The sequence below is a fragment of the Chroicocephalus ridibundus genome, chromosome 9 (assembly GCF_963924245.1).
Source record: "Chroicocephalus ridibundus chromosome 9, bChrRid1.1, whole genome shotgun sequence".
NCBI lineage: Eukaryota > Metazoa > Chordata > Aves > Charadriiformes > Laridae > Chroicocephalus > Chroicocephalus ridibundus.
In genome coordinates, this window is record NC_086292.1 from 23118189 (window position 1) to 23138988 (window position 20800).

The following is a 20800-nucleotide window of genomic DNA, read 5'->3' on the forward strand; positions in this document are numbered from 1 at the left end:
AATCACCACAATCACTTGTGCGCTCAAGAACAAAATGAATCGAAAAAGTTTATCAAAGTATTATATTTAAAGTGATTGCTCATAAAAAGCACTGACACACAGAAACAGAAGCCACAAAGCTGCTTTCATATCTTTAAAACAGCAACAAGCCCGACATACTGACAACTACAACCATCCCCTGAGCAGGAAGGTCAGAAATAAAACACGCTGCAGGACTTGCGGGTGCCCCCGAGGAGCCTAACGCAGAGGGGAGGGAGCGGCAGCAGCAGGTCCCATACAGAAAGCTACTTGAAGCAAGTTGTCTACACACGCCTGAGCTTCAAGCTCAAACTGTAAGTAACAAAACTAAAATTAGCTCTGTTTGTTATGAATCATTATTGACTAAATGATTTATAGTACAAATAGCTTCTACAAGTGACTGCAAACGCAGGTGGTTTTTCTATTGCCTTTCTCACTGATTGGAATAAGGTCACTTTGACTCCATGTGGCATTGGTTTGGATTAATTTCAAACTTTCCACGGAGTCCTCCATCCTCGAGACACATAGCCTGCTAAGACTTTTGGAGGTGGAATGACTGATAGCAAAGAATAACAAAGTTAACAGCAGCTTTTTCACTTCCATCAACAAAATCACACCCTTCCTTGTTTTCCTGCTTGGCTACTGCATGCAGATGGCATGGGGTCTGGGAGGACAATTTTAGAGCTGATGAACATCTCAAGTAATTATTCTAAACCAGGGTGTTGTTGGTGTGTATCGCTGTGGTTGTTGGGCACACGACAGTGTTCTTGCTGTAGGTAGCAGGGAATCGGTGCACCAGGCTGTCAGTCCCTTCCCACATCTCAGTAGTTCCTCTCTTCTTCAGGCCATTCCGTCTCCCTACCACAGCAGTATTCCATCGGCAGGGGAGTTTGTGTCCCTTTTGGATTTTTCTGCCTAACAAGGGAAAAGGAGTAGGCCCTTATTTTTGCTCCTGACAACAAAATAAAATCAGCATTTTCGAGATGACTGGAAAAAACCGCAATACGCTGTCATAACGGGTTTTTTGCAATGCTCCTGTCAGGTATTGTAGAATCACAATATTTTGTTAGACTATTTCATTTCCAAACTAAAACTTGCTTTTCCAGGTTGGGTTTGCTGTTTGTTATATGAAAAACGCTTATCATCAGTGCACCAAAAAATTCATGTAAGCCATCCAAGGTATCAGAATTTCTAGAAAGGAAAACGATTACTAATTGTGGATTTTTCCCAACCTACAGAAAAATCTATTTTTGAATGTATTCAACATAATTGCTCATTACATAAGTATGTTAAAATGTACAACACCCTTACCGTGTCGTCTTTCATTGAATGTCATGCTGTGAATTACAAATCTGTTAATGTAGATGTAGAACTTGCACATTCCAAATGCAGAGATCTATTTTCTGTTCCAAGTCTTTTATGAGCCCATCTGTGATTGCCAGTTTGTAAGAAGTGGATAGGAGCAATACGCGCTTCCATGCAGGTTGTACATAAACTCTGTACTCTTTCTAACTACTGTAACATGCAGTTTGTCAGCTTTAGAACGCCAACCAATTTTTTTGTCTTAAGTTATGATAATTTATGCAGTATTTATGTACTGAAGCTTTTCCATAACTGCTTTCTGACTAAGAAACCATTAGGAGCCCAAATTATAAAAATCATAATTAACTGGGTATGTGGTAGAGCTGTCTAGCAGCGATCTCTTTATGCAAGAGATGTGGTCTGCCTTACAAATGAGGATTTAATCATCAGCTCTATACCAGATTAGTAGAGGGCAGAGAATCTATCACTACAGGTTAATCAGGCATAATGGGGGCTTTTTGACAATGGAACTGTCTCAGCAAGGAGTGTAGTGGTGTGCTGCTGAGCGGATTAAGCCAGCAGAACCCCAGGTGTGAAGCAGAGGAGTCTGGGGTGATGGAGAGCTCTGCAGTTCGCCCCTCCTCTGGATCTGAATGGGCTTGGTGGGCTGCACTGGGAATGCTGCCTCGTGCGACCTACTTGTGCTGCAAGGGTTGTCAAGCCGGTGCCAACATCAAACTGCTCCACAACTAGAACTTGCAGAGAAGATGTGGCATTTGGGCTTTGTCTGTGTGTGTGGTTTTATTTTTATTTCTTTTCTCTTCCTCTGCAAGACAGAATTATTCTGTCCAAGTGAGGCCGATGCTCCCTATGGCTATGGGGGGGCAGTTCAGCAAGGACACAGCTGGGGAAGGCCTGAGGGATTCTGGCAAGCTTAGACCATGTCCTCTTTGAGCCCCTCCATGGGTACAAATGTACTGCTGCTGTCAGCTGGTGTTTATTTTTTGTCTTTTCCGCTTTCGCCAAATGACAAAGTTGCAGTGATCCCATGGATTGTCTTGGATTTCTCAAAGTCAAAGTAGGTGGAGAGTTTTAAAGCAAAGGATGGTTTAGGCCATGTCACTGCTGTTACCTGCAGTCCAGCGTTTGTGTGTCTTGGGAAAGACCAAGCCTAAAGCTGTCTGAAATTACACTGTTTTGTTAGTTTGAGGCTTCCCTTTTTCCTGTAGGATGGAACTGTCTGTGTCAAACAAGGTGTGCAACAGCAGCCATGTGGTAAAACTGGACTAAGCATGACCTGCTGCTCTGGGGGAGAAACTGCTGTTACCTGCTCGGACGCTGGGGACGCTGGCGGCGCTGTGATCTTTCAGGCTTGTGAAGGTTGAATGAGTAAATAACTGTTGAACAGGTAAATAACTCTGGCCGTGCCTGGGCCAGCGGTGAAGAGCAAAGCCCAGCTTTGCCTGAGCTTCCTCAGAAGGGGCGATGAGCAAGACCCATTGAGGGACTCTGGAGTGATCGCTGTTTGGGGCACCGGGGAGAAGGGGATGCAAATCCTGCCTCTGTTGTAAACTTCTCCCGGGCTTTGGGGAAGTCCTTTGTGCTCCAGTTCCTCTGGGACACGACGAGTGTGGGGCCCTGCCATGCACGGACTGCTCAGGTACTCGGTGAGCTGCTGCGGAGCGTCACATCAAACAGCTCTTTGACATGAATGAGTCTTTGCCAGGCTCCAGCTGGATTCACTGGCTGGCTTGGCCATGGCTCTGTATGTAGTTGCTCCTAACAGTGTCTTTGCAACGTTGTGAAACCAAAAGTATAATTTTGTATTTTATATATGTGTGTGTATGTATATATTCTATTTTTTTTAATATGTATAAATCTTATATAGAAGGAAAGCTTCCCTGAAGTATTTTCGGGTTTAAAAAAAAAAAAAAAAACCTCAACAGAAAATGTGACTCTTCTGGGTGTCTCACTGAAATTGAGCGTTTTGTTTTTTAATTGTGTTCCCCTCCCCCCCCCCCTTTTCATTGTGTGTTCTCTTGCAGTTTGAGTGAGAATCTGTTTCTGGTTGAGCTTTCTGGTGCCCAGGCTTGCAGAGAAGGAGCAGTGCCCAAGGGGCAGACTCTCATTCTGACTTACCAACATGTCCTGAGCGCGATACTTCTTGTGACAGCCCAGCAAACTGAGTGACCTTCCATAAAATAGATGAAACTCAGGAAACTAAGCATCTTCAGTGCAGCTACATGAACATATTTGAATTACAAGGACACTTTTTCAGAAAGATGAAGTCGGGTGGTTACAGAACACTTGCCTGACCTGCCAGCTGGCGGAAGAGCTGTCTTTCTTCCCCAGCCTCTCCATCTGAATGCAAGAGGTCTCTTGTTGCCTATCATGATTCTAATTTTGCTGGGGAAAAAAAAGAAAAATCTGTGTCAATGATGCCATAGTCTAAACTATTGTGAACTGTAGGGGTTTTTTTTGAGCATTTCTTGATCAGTGTGGGTTGCCATAGATAATAATAGTATCTTACCACTTTTCCTCTGTGCTGTGCAAGGTTGCTGTCGGATTCTAAAGACTGTCTGGTGCTTGTCAGGGGTTAGCGAAGAAAATTAACTCGGTGCAGGCTAAGTGAAGTAAAAAGCAGCTTAGGATGTATTTTTCTTGAACATTTCAACAACCTTCAGGATTAAAAAGCCTGACCTACCACCCCCTACCTATTCCGGACCATGTCCTGTCTGTCCATCCATCCGGCAGGGGCTCTTCGCATCTGTGGGAGTGGTGTTTGCTTTGCCCTCACCCCCAAAAATTCACAAATGGTTGAAGTGTTGATGGGTTTCTGTCCTTCCTCCTGAGCTCTGCGTTATGGCCTGTCAGTGGGCCTGTCTTCAGAAGCTATTATAAATTCTGCATTTATTTTAGCCTCGTTTCCTAAGGAATTAAATCTTATTCAGGCACATTGTCAGTCTGTCCCTCTGTGTTCCCCTGATCATTTTTTAACCTCTTGTCAGATTTTGGTAAAATCTGTCAGGGAGATAGATCTCTAACTTATGGAATTCCTTCAGATTTTATGAAAGCAGATGTCTAATTAAAGGAAAGCAACCCAGTTAGTGTCCGGAAGGGAAATGTTTCATCATGTGTTTAGCCCTTGAGTTCGTCAGAGAATTTTCGTGAAAGAAATACAAATATCCCAAATATAACAAAGCTTTGGCTTGTGCCGGCGATGTGTTACACATCAGGGAGTCCAACCACAAGGCACAAACCTACTGGCATTGTTGGTCCTGTAGCTCATAGTTTGTTGTTTCCATTACCTATTTTATGAAAACAAACAAAGCTATTTAGGAAGTTGAGTCAAGATTTGTATTTCCACACCAGCTGTTTCTTTTGGGCTGTTGTTTTTGTATTATTGTAGTAAAAATAAGCTTGTATAAAGAAGTGAGGGAGCTAATGTTGTGAACTGTCTTGTTTGGTTTGGGATGGAGTTTCTTGGTGTGAGTGTGTGTGGAAGGGGGCAGAGAGCTGCCGTCCTGGGCTTGGAGTTGCTCTGGGGGTGAATTCAGCTTTGACCCAGCTTTGAGCAAGAGGTTGGACTAGATGACCTCCCTAAGTCCTTTTTTTTTTTTTTTTTTTTTTAAATCAATTACTCATTATAATTTCTACCCTCTTGTTACATCCCTCTCTTTCTTTTTTTCCCCTTTCTAATGAAAAAATCAACCCGTGATTTTAGTCCACCACCCTCACCCCCCCACCCCCCAGCATCCTCCAGTATCCGTGCTCTGCGGATTACTTCCATCAAGCTCCTGCAGCGAGGCTACTGCAATTTAAAGGCCTTTGAAGCCTCCATAAAATTACAAGATGGCATTTCTGATGCAGTCACAAAGAGACATTATATCTGGCCACAAGCAGCTAGCAGGAAAGAGAACACTTTTTACATTGTTTTATAGCGTGTGGTTCCAGTAGCGATGTTTGAACCCGTTCCCATTATATTTCTGTGACTGCTCTTGTACCAATCAAGCTGCATTCATCTGGGCCCTGGATAAGGAGGTGTCAAAGATAAATTAGTTCCTGTAATTAGGTGCAGCAGCTGGATGCCTCACCTAGCTGGCAGAACAGTAGCTAATGCATGAGGACTGTGAAAGCGTGTACTAGTCTAAGAAACAAGTTTCTTGCTAGAACTGCAAATTGTTCCCTGGCAGGGAGAGGAGCAGGGCTCCGAGAGGCTACCTCGGCGTGCTTCTGGGGACAGCGTGCCGCACGGCTTGCCGCTGTGCCATTTGGACAAATGAACTGCTCGGAAAAGGGTAAGCTGTGAAGGTGTCTGTGGAGCTGGGATCACAATTTTGCTAATCTAATTTATATTTCTTTGACAGTAGCTATAACATTACATCAGAAGCTGTAACTTTACTTCAGTTTTGGAATCTATAATGGTGATAGGACCAAGATGATGCTCTTCATTGCCACTGAAAGAAAATAAAGGTTTTAGCAGAATTATTATGGTGATTAAATCTCTTTGGGAGACAAGGGGATTTTTAATTGATGAAAAATATCTTATATTATTTCAGAGAAGGGAAACTGAGCATAAGCAGAAGCAGAACATGGAACCCAAAGAAGACTGGGAAATATTGCCTCCCTTATTAAATAATAATTTTTCAATATTTGTTACAGTTGAACTGTATTTTTTGTCATAACTTTTATGACATTAAATGAATCTTAAGCTCTCTTTCCAGGGCTCAAGAGGTGTTCCGCATGTTTGCTTGGAAAAGTATGGTTAAGGTCATTTTAGACTGATATGGAATTAGGGGCACAAAACTGAACCTCTGAAACCATGCAGGTTTTGAAACACATTTCACTATTTTTAAATCTTTTGTCAAATGCTGTGAATGGCTTCTGTGCTTTGCTCTATTAATGAAAAATTAATTACTTGGGATTGTACTGCCATAATGGCTCCAAATTTGACTCTTGGCAGCTCTAGATGATAAAAAAAAAGGTGAAAAAGAGCAAAGAGCCCTAAAAATCTGAAGAGTTTTAAACCCATGTTGCCGTGCTATCCTTCATTAAACAAACAGATTTCTAGCCAAAAACGCAATAAACAGTCCCACTCCTTTTGTTCTCTGTATGTAAATCCAATTACAAAAGACAAACACAGCTTTTTTCTCAGCAGACAGTTATTTAAACAAATATCACCCTGGGGGGGGTGGGGGGGGTGGGTGGGGAGGGAAATACTTTGACCATTCCCTTGCTGCCTTTACTGGAGAGAGATAAATCCATTAAGAAGCATCTCAAAACCAGGGGACTCTGAAAGGATATTTGTTTTAACCAAAAGTATTCCTTTCAGATGTTTTCAGTTTCATCAAACAATGCTTAATCTACATGTCATAAATATTATAGCTTTTCTTCTTCAGGTCTCAGCCAATTGCATTGTCTCTGGAACAATTCAATTCACTTACCCACTGCGGTACCCTAATCTTATACCCCAGAATGCTCCTCAGTGCCCTCTGCTGCCCTGGCAGGTTGGGCGGTTGTTCTGGCTCCTCATGGCTTCTGCCTCACAGAGACTATTTTGAAAGAGGAGGGAAGGAAAAGTGGCACGTTTGTGGCAGGGTTGTTCTGTTCTGACAGGAAGCAGTATGATTGGGCAGTGAATTTAGAGAAGCGCAGCATTAGCTGTGAGCACGTTTCCCAGTGCAGGCTGTGTGTGACAAAGGGCTTCTAGAAAAAAGCAATTGCCTTGCTTTTCTTCATAGCTCCTCCTGCTCTTCGTGGAAGAGCTAGTTTATTTCTCTCTCTGGTTGTCCACTGCGATAGGTAGTGCGAAGTCTCCAAAAGAGCTCGCGACAGCTCTGTCTTGGAGAAGCCCTTCTGCCCTGTTCTTTTACCCGCTTGCTTCTTCCACTTATTTGAGCACAGTTACTGCTTCCACATCTCGTCTTGGTTACCCACCACTGGAGCGTCACTACCTGGTGTTTTCTGCTTCCTCTCTTTCTCTGACTGCCTCAACCTGTGCTGGATTTTGGGCTTCCTGAACATGAACATTATTTTGTCCTGTCTGCGTGCTTTTGTTGTGCATGGTTATGTTTTGTATTATAATACAAATAAATAGAATGCTAACAATTACATTGGAAGGAGCCAAAGGAGAAAAAGTTATGACTAGGACTGTTTATTATCCTTCAACTCTGATTTTGGTTCTTTTCTTGACCTGCAGAACTACTTTGCAATTAAAGCAGCTGCTATATTCAAGAAGTGTTTGAATGGAAAATATTTTGGCATATTATGGGGAAAGTGACACAAGTACTGTGAAAGGTTTGATGGTGGTGCTATTCTGCAATGTATTCATGCCTCCAAGGACCATCAATTTCTCTGATAAATGTTGAACAATGAGTCTGTTAGAATGATGTTAGACCGTGAGAGCATGTGCAGTGCTAGCAAAAATATTTTTCGTACTAGGGTTGATGTCTTCAGAAAGTGTTGGTGCGTCTTCTGTTTGCCATACTTCACTGTTCATCATGTGAGTATGCAGAGATTGCATCTAATGTTAAAAGAGACTGTTGAATGTGCAAGGTTTTTTTTAGGCACCTTGAGAAAATTGTTTTCAGAGGTCTCTGCTCCAACTTCCAGCCCCTGCTCCTCCAGGCGTGATGCTTTCAGCTCTGTTCACTATGAATGCGCCCCCTAGTCCCAGCCTTGCCTGTCACTGCCATCAGCAGCCATTGCCAAGCAGCTGCAAGAGAGGAAAGGTGTTCAAGGTGGCCGAGCAAGGCTGGCGCCAGAGAGAAGAGAGAACAGGGACGATAAGCTTAGGAAGTGTGGGTTAGATGAGTGGGCAGTGAGGGGGATGGAGAACTGGCTGGATGGCAGAGCTCAGAGGGTTGTGGTCAGCGGCGCAGAGTCCAGTTGGAGGCCTGTAGCTAGCGGTGTTCCCCAGGGGTCAGCACTGGGGCCGGTCTTGTTCAACACACTCATCAACCACCTGGGTGAGGGGACAGAGTGTACCCTATACGGGTACGTATAAGGTACCATCTATCTACAAGCTCTGAAATTTCCATCTTTAAGAAAGTTTATGACAGGCCATTTCTTCCCACCTAATTTACAATTCTGTTACCTCAAACTACTCGGTTTGCTTCTAACGTTTATGCAAGTCAACAGCACCCAGGAGCCAGAAAGCACTTTATCTTCACTGCGTGCTGTACGGCTGCCTGAGGTACCAGCCACCAGCAACCAGTCACTGCCTGGGGACGAGATTTCACATAATCTTAGAAATGCAGTTTTAAGGCAGCACAGTCTGTAGTTGTGGGGATCTTAAAACTAGCTTTCCTGCAAAAAAAACCCACCTGCAAACTCCTATAGGATTAGGAACTGTATAGAATAACTGGGAAAATGAATTTTCATTATGGATGTGAACTCATTTGTCTAAATAAATGTTAATACCTGGAACTAGAGATGGAGTGTACAGATTTTCTTAATAGGAAAAGAAGATATACAGCCAGTACTGTTGCTCTTAGGGGGCTTTTTTTGTGGAACTTCTTATTAAAATAATTTTACCATGTAAAGCTAATAGCTTCAAACCCACACACCTCTCCCCTCCAACCCATATATTCAATGTCTTCAAAATAACTTCAGTCAAAATTTAGATTCAGAAGTTTTGTGTAGCTTCTCAGAAAATGTTTAAAACGTAGTATCAGCAGATTTTTCTTCCAGAAATTTCGTGTACACCATAAGGAAAACAGAGCAATTTTTAAAGGGAGCAGTCTGTCAGCTAAGTGGGGGTGGTGTTTGACTCCCCTGACTGTACTCTCTCGCTGGTACTCCCCGCCGTGCTTCTGTGCCCATCTCTTAGACTCCTTGTGTTTTATCTCTCTTTAGTACCTCTGTATTGCCATTCACTGCATCTTTTACGACCCCTTCTCAGACTAAGATTTTTCATAGTTATTTATGTGTCAGCTGAAAAGACCGTACCTACCTCGTGTATGTTGCCTGGGTTTGTTGTAATTGATTTAGGTAGGGCTGCACTTGGAGCAGGACGTTACTCCGATATTCATAGATTAATGTGATGTTCTGTTTTCTTCCTCTGTTGCATGATCCTTGGGGAAAGGGCCATGGGTGAGAGCCAACATTTTTTCACTCAAATGTTATGGCCAATTATCTTACCTCTTCTGCAAAGTGATAATACTCCACCTTACACAGATGGAAGTAAGTACCTGTTGGTTTTGCATTACCTGACCTACAGCATCCCTCTGCTGCTACAATTTGTATGTCATTTCACTTGCCTTAAGCTCAAAAATAGAATATTGATGACATAAAAGTAATTTTCAGAGACTGGTGCCCTCAGTGTCAAGCCTTATAACATCATTGCAGTAGTACAGCAAAAAATGGAAACCTGCCAAAGTGAATTCATCATCTGAATTTTGTTCTTTATATATTAAAACCAAAATCAAATTCTTAATCACTTAACTCAGTTTCTTTCTACCTCTGTAGAATCCGTGTCTGTTCTTTAAACATCCTGATGTAATGGCTTTCAGGGCTATTGGCTTTTTACTTCTGTAGTTCAGTCTCAGGTGAACAGGGAACATGGAGTCCTCTCCAGTCCTTAAAGCAAGACCAACGTTGGAAATGGTTTTCAAAGCTTTGAAATAAAGTCCCCGTTGGTGTATCGCAGAACTCTTGTGAGCGAGGAACCCCTGAGCTGAAAGCATCCATGGCTCTGGAGCGTGTCCGGTGTTGGATGTGTTGTATAAATATAAACCTTGTGCTAAGCACATTGTCCTTCAGGGATGTGTACAGTGACAAAGGGATGATGCTGTTGGGTTGTTCAGTGCTATACAGAGAAGGTGCACAACAGACGTTTTCTTTGTTGTTGTTGTTGTTGTTCAGGTACTGTACTGTACTTTTTCAGCTCAGCTGCAGGCTCTGATATGGCTTTGGACACATTATTTCTTCTGTTCCTTCATGTCCTGCCTGTAATGACAGGGTTATAATTCTTCCTCTGCTTATTTCTCATTCATTTAGTTTGTAAGCTCTCCTGGGAGGTAATGGCTCCTTGCTTTGCATGAATATCCAAAGAGGGTTTTGGTCTCATCTGTGACCCTAGCTGCCATTATCAAGTAGTAAAAACTGCAGTCTATAGCAGGTGCTTTGCTTTATTTTTTTTTTCTTTATTTCTTCATAAAACTTTCCAAAATGTATCAAAGGCTATCAGGAGAATATCAACTGGTTAGTAACTATTAAATATTTGGGGGCTCTTATGGATTCGCTCTTAGTATATATTTTTAAAAGGATTTTTCTGAAACAGTCTGCTGCTTGAGGGAGCTTGGTCGGGAGGTCTGATGCGCTTCATTTGTTGCAGAAGCTAAGGCCAAGAGCTGAAGGTGGTGCCTTATAGGTCTGGTGCGTGGCAGCTCCGGAGGCTGGATGGGAGGGATCGTTTAGCAGAGATTGCTCACAGATGCTACCATAAACATGGGCTCAATTCAATGCCACAGCAAATTCTGCTGGGCTGACCCACCTAGCTATCCTGAGCTTTGGGGGCAAATGAGAACTGGAGAGGACTTGGCACAGCTCCTGAGGCGTGCAAAATCCCCTGCATGTTGCACCCAAAGCACCACATTAAAAGACTAGTATTAAGGTTCCTAATTCAAGCACTTAAAATTTAGTAAATGCCTCCCCCTTGTGCATGTGCATTAGGATACAGCTTGTATTGTGTGGGCTCCTGCTGTGTTGTGCAGAGGGTGGTGGTTCACTCCTTGCTCAATGAATAACTTCATCTGGGGCCAAACTGGGGTTTTGCAGGAGTCTGGGGCTGCTGATCCCGAGTTTCTGTTGTTGCAGGATCTGAGGGCACTGATGACTGGGAGTTACGGGAGGAAAAGGGAGGATCTCAAACACCTTCTAATCCGAGTTGCAATTTTTTTAGCTGCCCTGAGTTTGGCATTTGGGGAGCTGACTCTGAGTTTTAAAAATATGGACAGTAAGAAAAATAAAGAGCAAATCTCAGCTCTTTTTTTTTCTTTTTTTTTTTTTTTTCCTGGTAGTGTATGGTATTTTACAGTGTCTGGGCAGAATACTTCTAAATGTTTATCTGGAACAGTCTTTATCAGAAGGATACTACAAATACCTGTAGAAAGTCCTTGAAACCAAACCATATTAGTTCTGTCAGAACAGCTGTATTTCTAGAATCCCATATATCTCTTTAATAGCTGTGAATGTTCAAGGCAAGCGTGATGTGAAGACAGACCTAAGCCTGGCAAGATCACCAGAGCCCTCCTGGATCACAGCAGGTACATGTATTTTCAGGGACAGCTGAATACACCCAAACACTTCTGATATTTAAGAAAACCCATGCTTTTCCACCAAAAGTGTGTGTAAGTAACTCTGGTGACAGTCTTTTAAAACACACTTAGCTAAGAGGGCCCGGGAGTTTCTCAAAACCATTTTGGGGTATAAAAAAAGGTCACTTGGCAAAACCCACCTGCTCCTCACCAGCCACTCTTAGCTGTGGCCCGTGAGATAACCCTCTGTTCCAGCCCCTTTTCCTTTCTTAGTTTTTGTTCTTATAGTTAAATGAAAACTCGGAACTGCTTTTCACTTGCAGAGGAGAAAGAGAGACTAATCTTTTCTGCATGCCCTGCTGTACGGGACTGGGACTCCAGCAACAATCACATAGTTTTACATTTAGGGGAGCTTCCAAGACCTTGGAAATATTTTAAAACTGTCCCCGGGCATCTTCGGCTCCCTCTGGCGCTCGTGGCGATACAGATTCCTGGTAACACAAGTACCAAGAAACCTGACTGACACGTTGTGGCACAAATAGCCTTGGAGGCTTTGATTTCTGGATCAGCCCCATCCCCAGTGCTAGGTGATATTTAACTTGACTGCATACGTTTTTAGTGTGTGTGCATGTGTTGTAATGCCATGAAATGGCCTAAAACCAGAAAAATACTTTGTGCTGGTTTTTCTACAGTGCCTGTGAAAGCTGCTGCTTGTGCTCTGGTCTGGGCTGTACACAGATTTTTATTCCTTTCGCTTACTTGGCTCATCACCATCACTGATCACCGGAGACCCATGATTCAACTCAGATGCTGAATTCTCTCTACCGGTGCAAAAATCTGATCGTCAATGATAAACTGTCCACACTCATGTCCCGAAGAGACATTTCCATTTACCACATGGAAATGTGCATTATTATTCTGACTAGCATAAAAATAATCTATGGAACTTTAATGCAAACTCATTGTTCGGAGAAAAATCCCTCTACTTGCAGCAGGATGCCAAAACGATAGAGCTGTTAGTTTGTGTAGTCCCCTTCTTTCTCCTTTGCCTGATAGAATCGTCGAAGGTCATGGCTCTGCCCTGTATTCACCATTGCTACTAGTAAATTTTGCGAAAGAAAAAAACAAACCCAAACATGTTTGTGTAGAGAATAAGAGTAATATTTTCTTGTTGTTTTTGTCTAGCTGGAGCAATGTATTTCCTGTCCCAACTGTTTGCAAGGAAGAGCACGTTTCATAGAATTATAGAATGGTTTGGGTTGGAAGGGACCTTAAAGATCATTTAGTTCTGACCCCCCTGCCCTGGGCAGGGACACCTCCCACCAGACCAGGCTGCTCAGAGCCCCATCCAGCCTGGCCTTAAAAACTTCCAGGGATGGTGCTTCCACCACCTCTCTGGACAACCTGTTCCTGTTTCCACGATTTGCTCATAATTTCTATTACTTTTATGTGACCTGTTGGCACTTCCAAATGCTTAAAGGTAAGTCAGAGATCTTTGGTTCTCAGGGCTGACATTTCTACATACACACACACAGTCTCAAACTTAGATGTGTTAATAGAAAAATGTGTTCTGAAATATAGACTTTTTGAAGCAGTGCTTTAATGTAGAGAGTATACCTTCAAGTCTTAAATATACTTTGTTTTAAAGACATATTTCATATACCCTTGAAACACTTTTCTTGTATCTGAAAATGTCACCCCAGTCAAAATGAATACAATTTAAATTCCAGAGTACTTAATGTCATTACATAAATAGAAACTTCCAAACATCATTGTGTTTATATCGATTCCATTTTCCTGAGGATGGCATTCACTGCACTAAAACTCTACAGAAGAAATCAATCATTTTTTGCACTTACAAAGAGTCTTTTTTAATTAGCGTTGCTTTCAACGTGACATTAAGAAAAGACATAGTTTCTTAGCTGCTTTGAAAAAGCTATTGTGTTTTCTCGCTGTGATCTTTTCAGAAAGATCAATTGGGAAGGACAAGAGTTAAATTGAGATACTGAACTTTTGAAAATAAGGACAGACTGAAGTGTATCCCTGTGAGCTGCTCCTGTCCCTCGTGTGCACTGAACTCCTACTTTCCTGGAGTGCATAAAACTAGAAAAACACATTAGTGAGCCTGTACACGTGCATGCTTCACGGTCACTTCTAGTGGTGTATCTCATACCTTAAGGGGGAAGGTAGCATTTCATGTAGCTGTTAACTTCTCTAATGTGGAATTGGGATGGCAAGCTGATCAGGGCTATTTTGTGACAGAGTTATCTATTCCTATCCCATCCCCTCCACTTCTTTTTTTTTTCTTTTTTGATTTTTTTTTTCTCTTCTGTGGGGCATTCAGTCTTTCCAGAGCTAAGGAATTGCATAATTTAGGAAAAAGGAGCCTCGATAAGGAGCTACATCTCTTGGCTGTCTATCAGAAAAGACGCTGCTGTCAGATCTTGTCACTAGATAAGAGGGACATCAGCACAAAAATAAGTCTTTGTACCCCTTTACCTCTGTGTTAAGAAATACTTATGCAAGAATTAAGCTTCCGCTGCAGTAAACAGAGCTGATGTCTCTGTTTCCATTTATTCAAAAGGGCGTTTCTTGTGGTGCTCAAGTCCTTGGGGAGGGCAAGCGAGAGTCCCCAGCAGCCATTCTCCTGTCTCTAGCACCGGACTAGGTACGTTCTTGGGAAAACCCATAATTGCCATGTAAATCATTCTGTTCAGTCCAGTTGCAGTAAGAAGCCTGATGACTTTGTCCTGGCCTTTGGTAATCTCAACTCTGTATATGTTTCTGATAAAATAAAGAAAGCTCATTAATAATAACCATCAGCACTGAGATTTCATAGCTCACCTTGGCTGAGAACAAGAAACTCCCCAGTTGTTTGAAGGTCTGTAAAAATGATGCGAATTTGTCTGAAAATTCTTTTTCTAAGCACTACAAAATTGCATTACTGTTGCCTTAGAATGAAATCTTTCAAATATATAAGGCATGATCTTAATGGTCCGTGATGTAATTAGGTATCAAAATAACAGAAATAAGTGAATATCACTCCTTCTGGGAATCACTCTTGCTAGAACTGAGTAACTCAAAGCCAGAAGAACAGACTTTACAGTTTCTTTTTAATCATGATCTGTGATGATGATTTAGCATCTTTAGCTTAGATGCTGCAAAATTTAGCTTTCTGCATCCTTTTCAATGACTTTCTTAAACAGTTATCCTAAATTTTACACTCTTAAAAACAGAATTTTTGCTAGTTCATGTATCTTGCTTTTTTGGTAGGCCTATAGCCTTACTTACAATTCCATTATTTTCTGTGATTTTTAAATGTTGTGTGTTCTTTCGCTGGTTTTGCTGCTTCCAGTTTTCTGGTTCCAATATATATGGTTTCCAGTGCTAAATTGATATATATGGGTTGATTGGCATTCAATACTGCAGAGCTAAGTGATAAGTTGCCTGCTTCTAAACTGTAATAACATCCCTTCGATGCCAGCGTGGTGTTTGATAGGGTGAAGCATTGTTCTTCCGTCCTGCGCAACAACGGGAGCTGATACGACAGTTTCTGTCATTTCTGAAATACTATCGATACATTCCGTGAGATCTCCTTCCCTGAAGACACACTAAGATCTATTTCACTGGGCAGCCAGACAGCTGGCTTTTATTTCTGTTCATGGTCTCTACTGTGTAGGTTTTCTAATATAGAATAATATAGATTTCTGATAAATTGTGCAATGACAGCATTTTACTAGTTGGATGCTTTCAGATATAAACAAACCCACCTGTTCTGCTTAAAGCATAAAGGAATTTAATTTTTTTATCAGGAACAGTGCGGCCAGCAGGGCTGGGGCAGTGACCGTCCCTCTGTACTCAGCACTGGTGAGGCCCCACCTTGAGTGCTGTGTCTAGTTTTGGGCCCCTCACCACAAGAGAGACACTGAGGGGCTGGAGCGTGTCCAGAGAAGGGCAACGGAGCTGGTGAGGGTTCTGGAGCACAAGTCTTGTGGGGAGCGGCTGAGGGAGCTGGGGGTGTTCAGCCTGGAGAAAAGGGGGCTGAGGGGAGACCTTCTCGCTCTCTGCAACTCCCTGAAAGGAGGGGGTAGCCGGGGGGCGTCGGTCTCTTCTCCCAAGGAACAGGCAATGGGACAAGAGGAAACTGCCTCAAGTTGCGCCAGGGGAGGTTTAGGATGGATATTAGGAAAAATTTCTTCACCAAAAGGGTTATCAAACATTGGAACAGGCTGCCCAGGGCAGTGGTGGAGTCACCATCCCTGGAGGGATTTGAAAGACGTGTAGACGTGGTGCTGAGGGACAGGGGTTAGTGGTGGGCTTGGCAGTTTTAGCTTTATGTTTGGACTCATTCTCAAAAGTGTTTTCCAACTTAAATGATCCTACGATTTATTCTTCAATTTGAGTAAAAGCTTGTTGCTACTATAGAAAAATATATTTTACGAGTTAAAATAATTTAATTGCAGGCAAATTCTCTGTGGGTTTTTTTTTTGTGTTTGTTTGTCCTTTCGTGTTTGCGGATCCTGTGCTGATTTAATGTTCATCATGCACTGCAGGACAATAAAATATCACATCTCTCTCCCAAATAAAATACGGCGAAGATACATTATTTACCCAAGTCTACTGAAGTTTGTGAGACTGAAATCGCATAAGGAATTCTATAGCCACATTTTCAACTTTTTTTTGTGAATGTTCATAATTAACTTCTCATCACATGGTTGAAGGATGGAAATGAAGTAATCTTATCTTAGCTGCCAGCATGTGCATCTTACAAACTTTTTTGCCTTCCTGCGAACTCTCTTTAGAACAGATTCCCTTTTTGGTTGCCAGCTCTGACTGCCTCGAGTGCTGTAATCATGGCTCTAAATATTAGAAGTCCACAAGAATCTGTACCACAGCTGTGCTCTGATAGCTGACCCCTGGAAGCATGCTTGTAGGGGACACCAAAATCCTCAGGTGTCACCCGTGGAAATTCGTGGATGTTTCAGATGAGCAGCGGGTGCAGTAGCTGATCAAAATCTGTTGTTGATGTTGTTAACCTGGTCTTTTGGAGAGTCAAAGCTCAGTGGTGTGTCCTGAAAAGCTTTACGTATAGGAGAGCTCTGAAAGAGCAGGCAGGAGAGCTGCACCTGCCTGGTGCTGGTTTCCATCCAAATGCCCTCCCAGTGACTCGTGTGGTCCGTAACCCCTCTGGTGCCCCAGATGCCAGGACAGGGAATCCTCTGTTGGACAGGAAGGTCTCAGATCTCTGGAAATGGGTGAACTATGGCAACAGCTGTGTTCTTTGATTAAGATGTTGGGCAATATGAAAGACTGCATAGTAAGAATGGTCTAGATGTGCATGTACTGCTGCTATACGTGAAGATGTGGTAAGGAAAACTCACTTTAAATTAAAATTTAAGTTGTAACATCAAGCTTTAGAACATGCCCGAATCGTTTTGGTTTTTGTTTGCATAAACATTATAATGTACCATTTAACTCAAACCAAAGATCTTTGTTGCTCAATTTGCTTTTTAAAATTTATTTCTTTTTTAACCTTTCCAGTACAATTTTCTTGCAAAGTTGCTGTAGCAGCTTATTTCCCATAAAGAAGATATTTCCAAGGTAAGAACTTGGTTCTTTTCGAATAAGATTATCTTGCAGTTCAGCATTTCCTTTGCTACTACAGTTATCAATGAGATGTCTTGTCTCATTAGCCTAATTAGTGACTTGGTGCTTAATACAGTTTTTTTTCTTGTGGCAGAGAAACAAGAGCTTAGCTTAAAAACTCTCCTCCTCCAGGCTTTGGTAGGCACTGCCATTAATGTTCACTGGGCACTAATTTAGAAAAATCTATTGGAATTGTACGCACTGTGCACCTGTGAACAGAGCCACTGCTTGCTTTTGCTATTTCTATAGTTTTACTGATGTTGCCGGTGAAAAGTATGTTCACAGGCAGCTCTGCTTCTCCTTTCTGAAAATAACCAGCTGCTTTTCCCCCTTAGGAGTTGGAACTATTAAACTGCCTTTCTGATAGGATTTCTCAATCTGAGAAGAGCTGTGGTCAATGTGTGTGACCATAAATAAGTGAGGAAAAAACAGGTGGGGGGAGAGTGGACTGCGGTTTTATGCTCAAGGCCACGTTTTCATGCTTCTAGATAACAGTTTTGCTTTTCTGTAGCAGTCTTCCAGCTGGGGCTGATTGCGCTGGTGCCTGTTCTCACCGTGTGTCGGGTGGGTGCAGCACCCGGACGCTCCTGGCATGCTCGCTGCTGGCTGGGCTGCCCCAGACGCGCTGCCAAAAGGTGCGACTGCATTTCTGTTCAGCGTGCTGATTGTTTTAGTCTTGGCACAAAGAGGAAATGCTTGTGGAAAGGCTGCGGCTCGTAGGTGCAAACACTTAGTTTGCTGGAGTCCTGCAAATGATCTGAAACCAGGGTAATTGTACTGACAGATCCTTCTCTTAAAATGTGCAGTAAAGCAAACCGTATCCATTGTTTTACAGTATACTTTTTTCTGACTTTATTTTACATTTGCATTTCTGCTTAAACAGTGTATCATCTGCACACTTTTATTGTCAGAGAGCGGCACTCTCACCGTGTACTTTATGGCAGATACCTGCCTCTGCCTGTTTCAAGACAAAACTCTCCCAGGACCTATGGCATGTCCTGCATTAGCGTTTGTTGCTTAGGGCATATGGGGAGCAGCTGCTGCTCACATGAGAATGGAGGAGAAACAGCCATCTGATGAAACACCACCTCTCATGCCCAATGTGCACGTGCTGCCTGGGGTCGGGTTGTAGCCTGGAGTGTGTTCCTGCACCTAGGGTCCCCCACGGGATATGGGGCAGAGCTGTCCTTGGGCAGCTGTTGTGGTCCTGGGTGGCCTTTGAGCTGGGAGGGAACAGGCTGCTGCCAAGGAAGATGTCTTGGAGAGTGTCTGCTGCCTCAGGTGTGTTAAGCAGTTAGCATGGGGAGCAGCAGCAGTTTGTCTGGTTGGTTGTATTAAGCCCTGATGCCCCTCGGAGTTAAAGAAGAAACCATTTGTATGCCACAAGGCACCAAAGCTTTCTCCTGTGATTAACAGACTGTGTCCTCTGTCTTCTGGGCAAGCCTGGCACTGCTGGCAGCAGGGTTATCCCACTTTACGTGTCCACGAGGTAGGTGCTAGCAGAGCTTCACTGTTTCAGAAATAACATATGTTTTGGGGGATTCAAAGGCAGCCTCCTGCATCTTCAGTATCAAGTTGTGAGTAATAATGGAGTAATACCCGCCTAATAACTGCCATCTGCCTGGGCTGGATAAACATTAATATTTAGCTTCTTTATGTGTGGTGATTTCACTTCCTGAGAAATATTCTTCTGCTGAGTGACTAGATGGGTCTGACTGCGGGAGGATGCTGCCACGCCGCTCCCCAAAGCCTAACTCTTGGCAGAAACTTTGCTCACACGGATGACTGTGTTGCTGAATGGCAATCTGTGCTGGCAGATGCAAGGGACATTTCAGCCAAGGGGGCTTGGTGGGGCTTTTCTCTTTCCTTGTCTGTCTTCAGTGACAGCTACTAGAGCTCTTGGGCTCCCTGACCACTGGACATCCCCAGGGACCTGGACTGTCGTTGTGTGCGCTGAGGCTGCTCTCGGAGAGCTGGCTTCCCCCGAGTGCGGGAGCGTGCAGCCCTCCAGCCCCGTGTTGGTGCAGGGTCTGCTCCTGCTGCAGCTTCCCTGGGAATGAGCCTGTGCTGCTGAGCTGCGTCTTATTGCTCTGAGAGCTCCAGCATCTTCAGCAGCTGAAGAGAGCACGTTATCAATAGTGCATGTTAATGATATTGTTAGCTGGGGCAGGTCCAGCCAGCATGTTCATTAAACAGCTCTGAGGTTTTCCTAGGGCTCAGTAAAATTTCTTCCCGATTAATAGTGGAAGTTGGAGCTTAACAGGGCTGCCCTAGAGAGCACAATTGCTTTTCCTGAAGTACATGAAGGTCATCAGGTTCCTGAGGCCTCATCCAGAGTTGCACAGAATGGCAGGAATTGTTCCAGGGATTCCAGGGGGACGGACTCCTCAGCTCTTGTCTTTGCAAGTTTAGAGCATTATCTCTGCTAATCAGTCAAAAAAAAAAATCATTTTGATTTTTAAGGACTCACAAAACATAAGCATCTCAAAATCTCACATCCTGAATTCAACTAATTTGCAACAGTCTTGCAGATTAATCTTCAGTTCAATTCCTTTTGTGAATTTAAATGTGTTTACAGTGCTGTGTGCCTATTTTCGGTACGTGGTGTGTTTTTTAGATGAGAAGTACCTGCTTTCCGTGTAACGGAGGCTCATTGTACTCTTCTCTCTCTGCTGACTGTACTTGTCTATCAGTGAAGAATCAGAATGAGGAAGATGAGATGGTTGTGGTGACTATTTCTGCTTTTCCCCCTATCCATCCTATAACTCCTTTACTTCTGTTGATGTCAGTTATTTTGCCAGCTGCAACTTAAAATTTCTGACAGTACTGCAATCGGATATTTTTTTTCCTTTTGCATACCTGACATTACGGGCCTTTAGGACATGTTTGGGAAGATGATGAAAAACAAACCGGGAGAACTAGTGCAAAAGAAACTTGTGAGCAGAGGTTCGCAAGGTTTTGGAGGCTCATAACTAAAATGCCAGACTTTAGAAAGCATTTGCTGCTCTTCTACCATAAAAGATAAAACAAATGTGTTGATCAAACAGCGTTGTACTATTACAGCAAGGTTACCAACCCAAAGGGACAGTTAATTAGTGCCGTGTACTGCACCGTGATCATTCCAGGAAGATGCTTATATGCCTATGACCCCATCATGTCTAAAGAACGATACTTCCTTCAGAAGTCTGTGAGTACCATGCTCCTTGTTTGAGGATATCTATCTGGGGTGTTAGTGGTCAATTAACAAAACCAAACCAAAAAAGCTAATAAATCTGAGACAGAAGCTAGACCATTTCCTATGAGAGGCCTTATGGCTTGCCAATTTTGCAAATGTTTAGGGACAGATGTAGCATTTTTCATCAGAACACTGCCTCTGCTTTTAATGAAATTGCTTCCACTTATGTATGTACTTAAGTGCTTGCAAGATCTGAAGGTCTTGGGGACTGCATGTACAGCAGAACACTTGCATCACCATCTAGCATCTTGTCTCAATATAAAACTGCTGCTATAAAAACTGCCAAATAAGATCTGTAGTGTTTGCTTTGGGTGGGTTTTCCAGTTTCCGTTCTACCCTG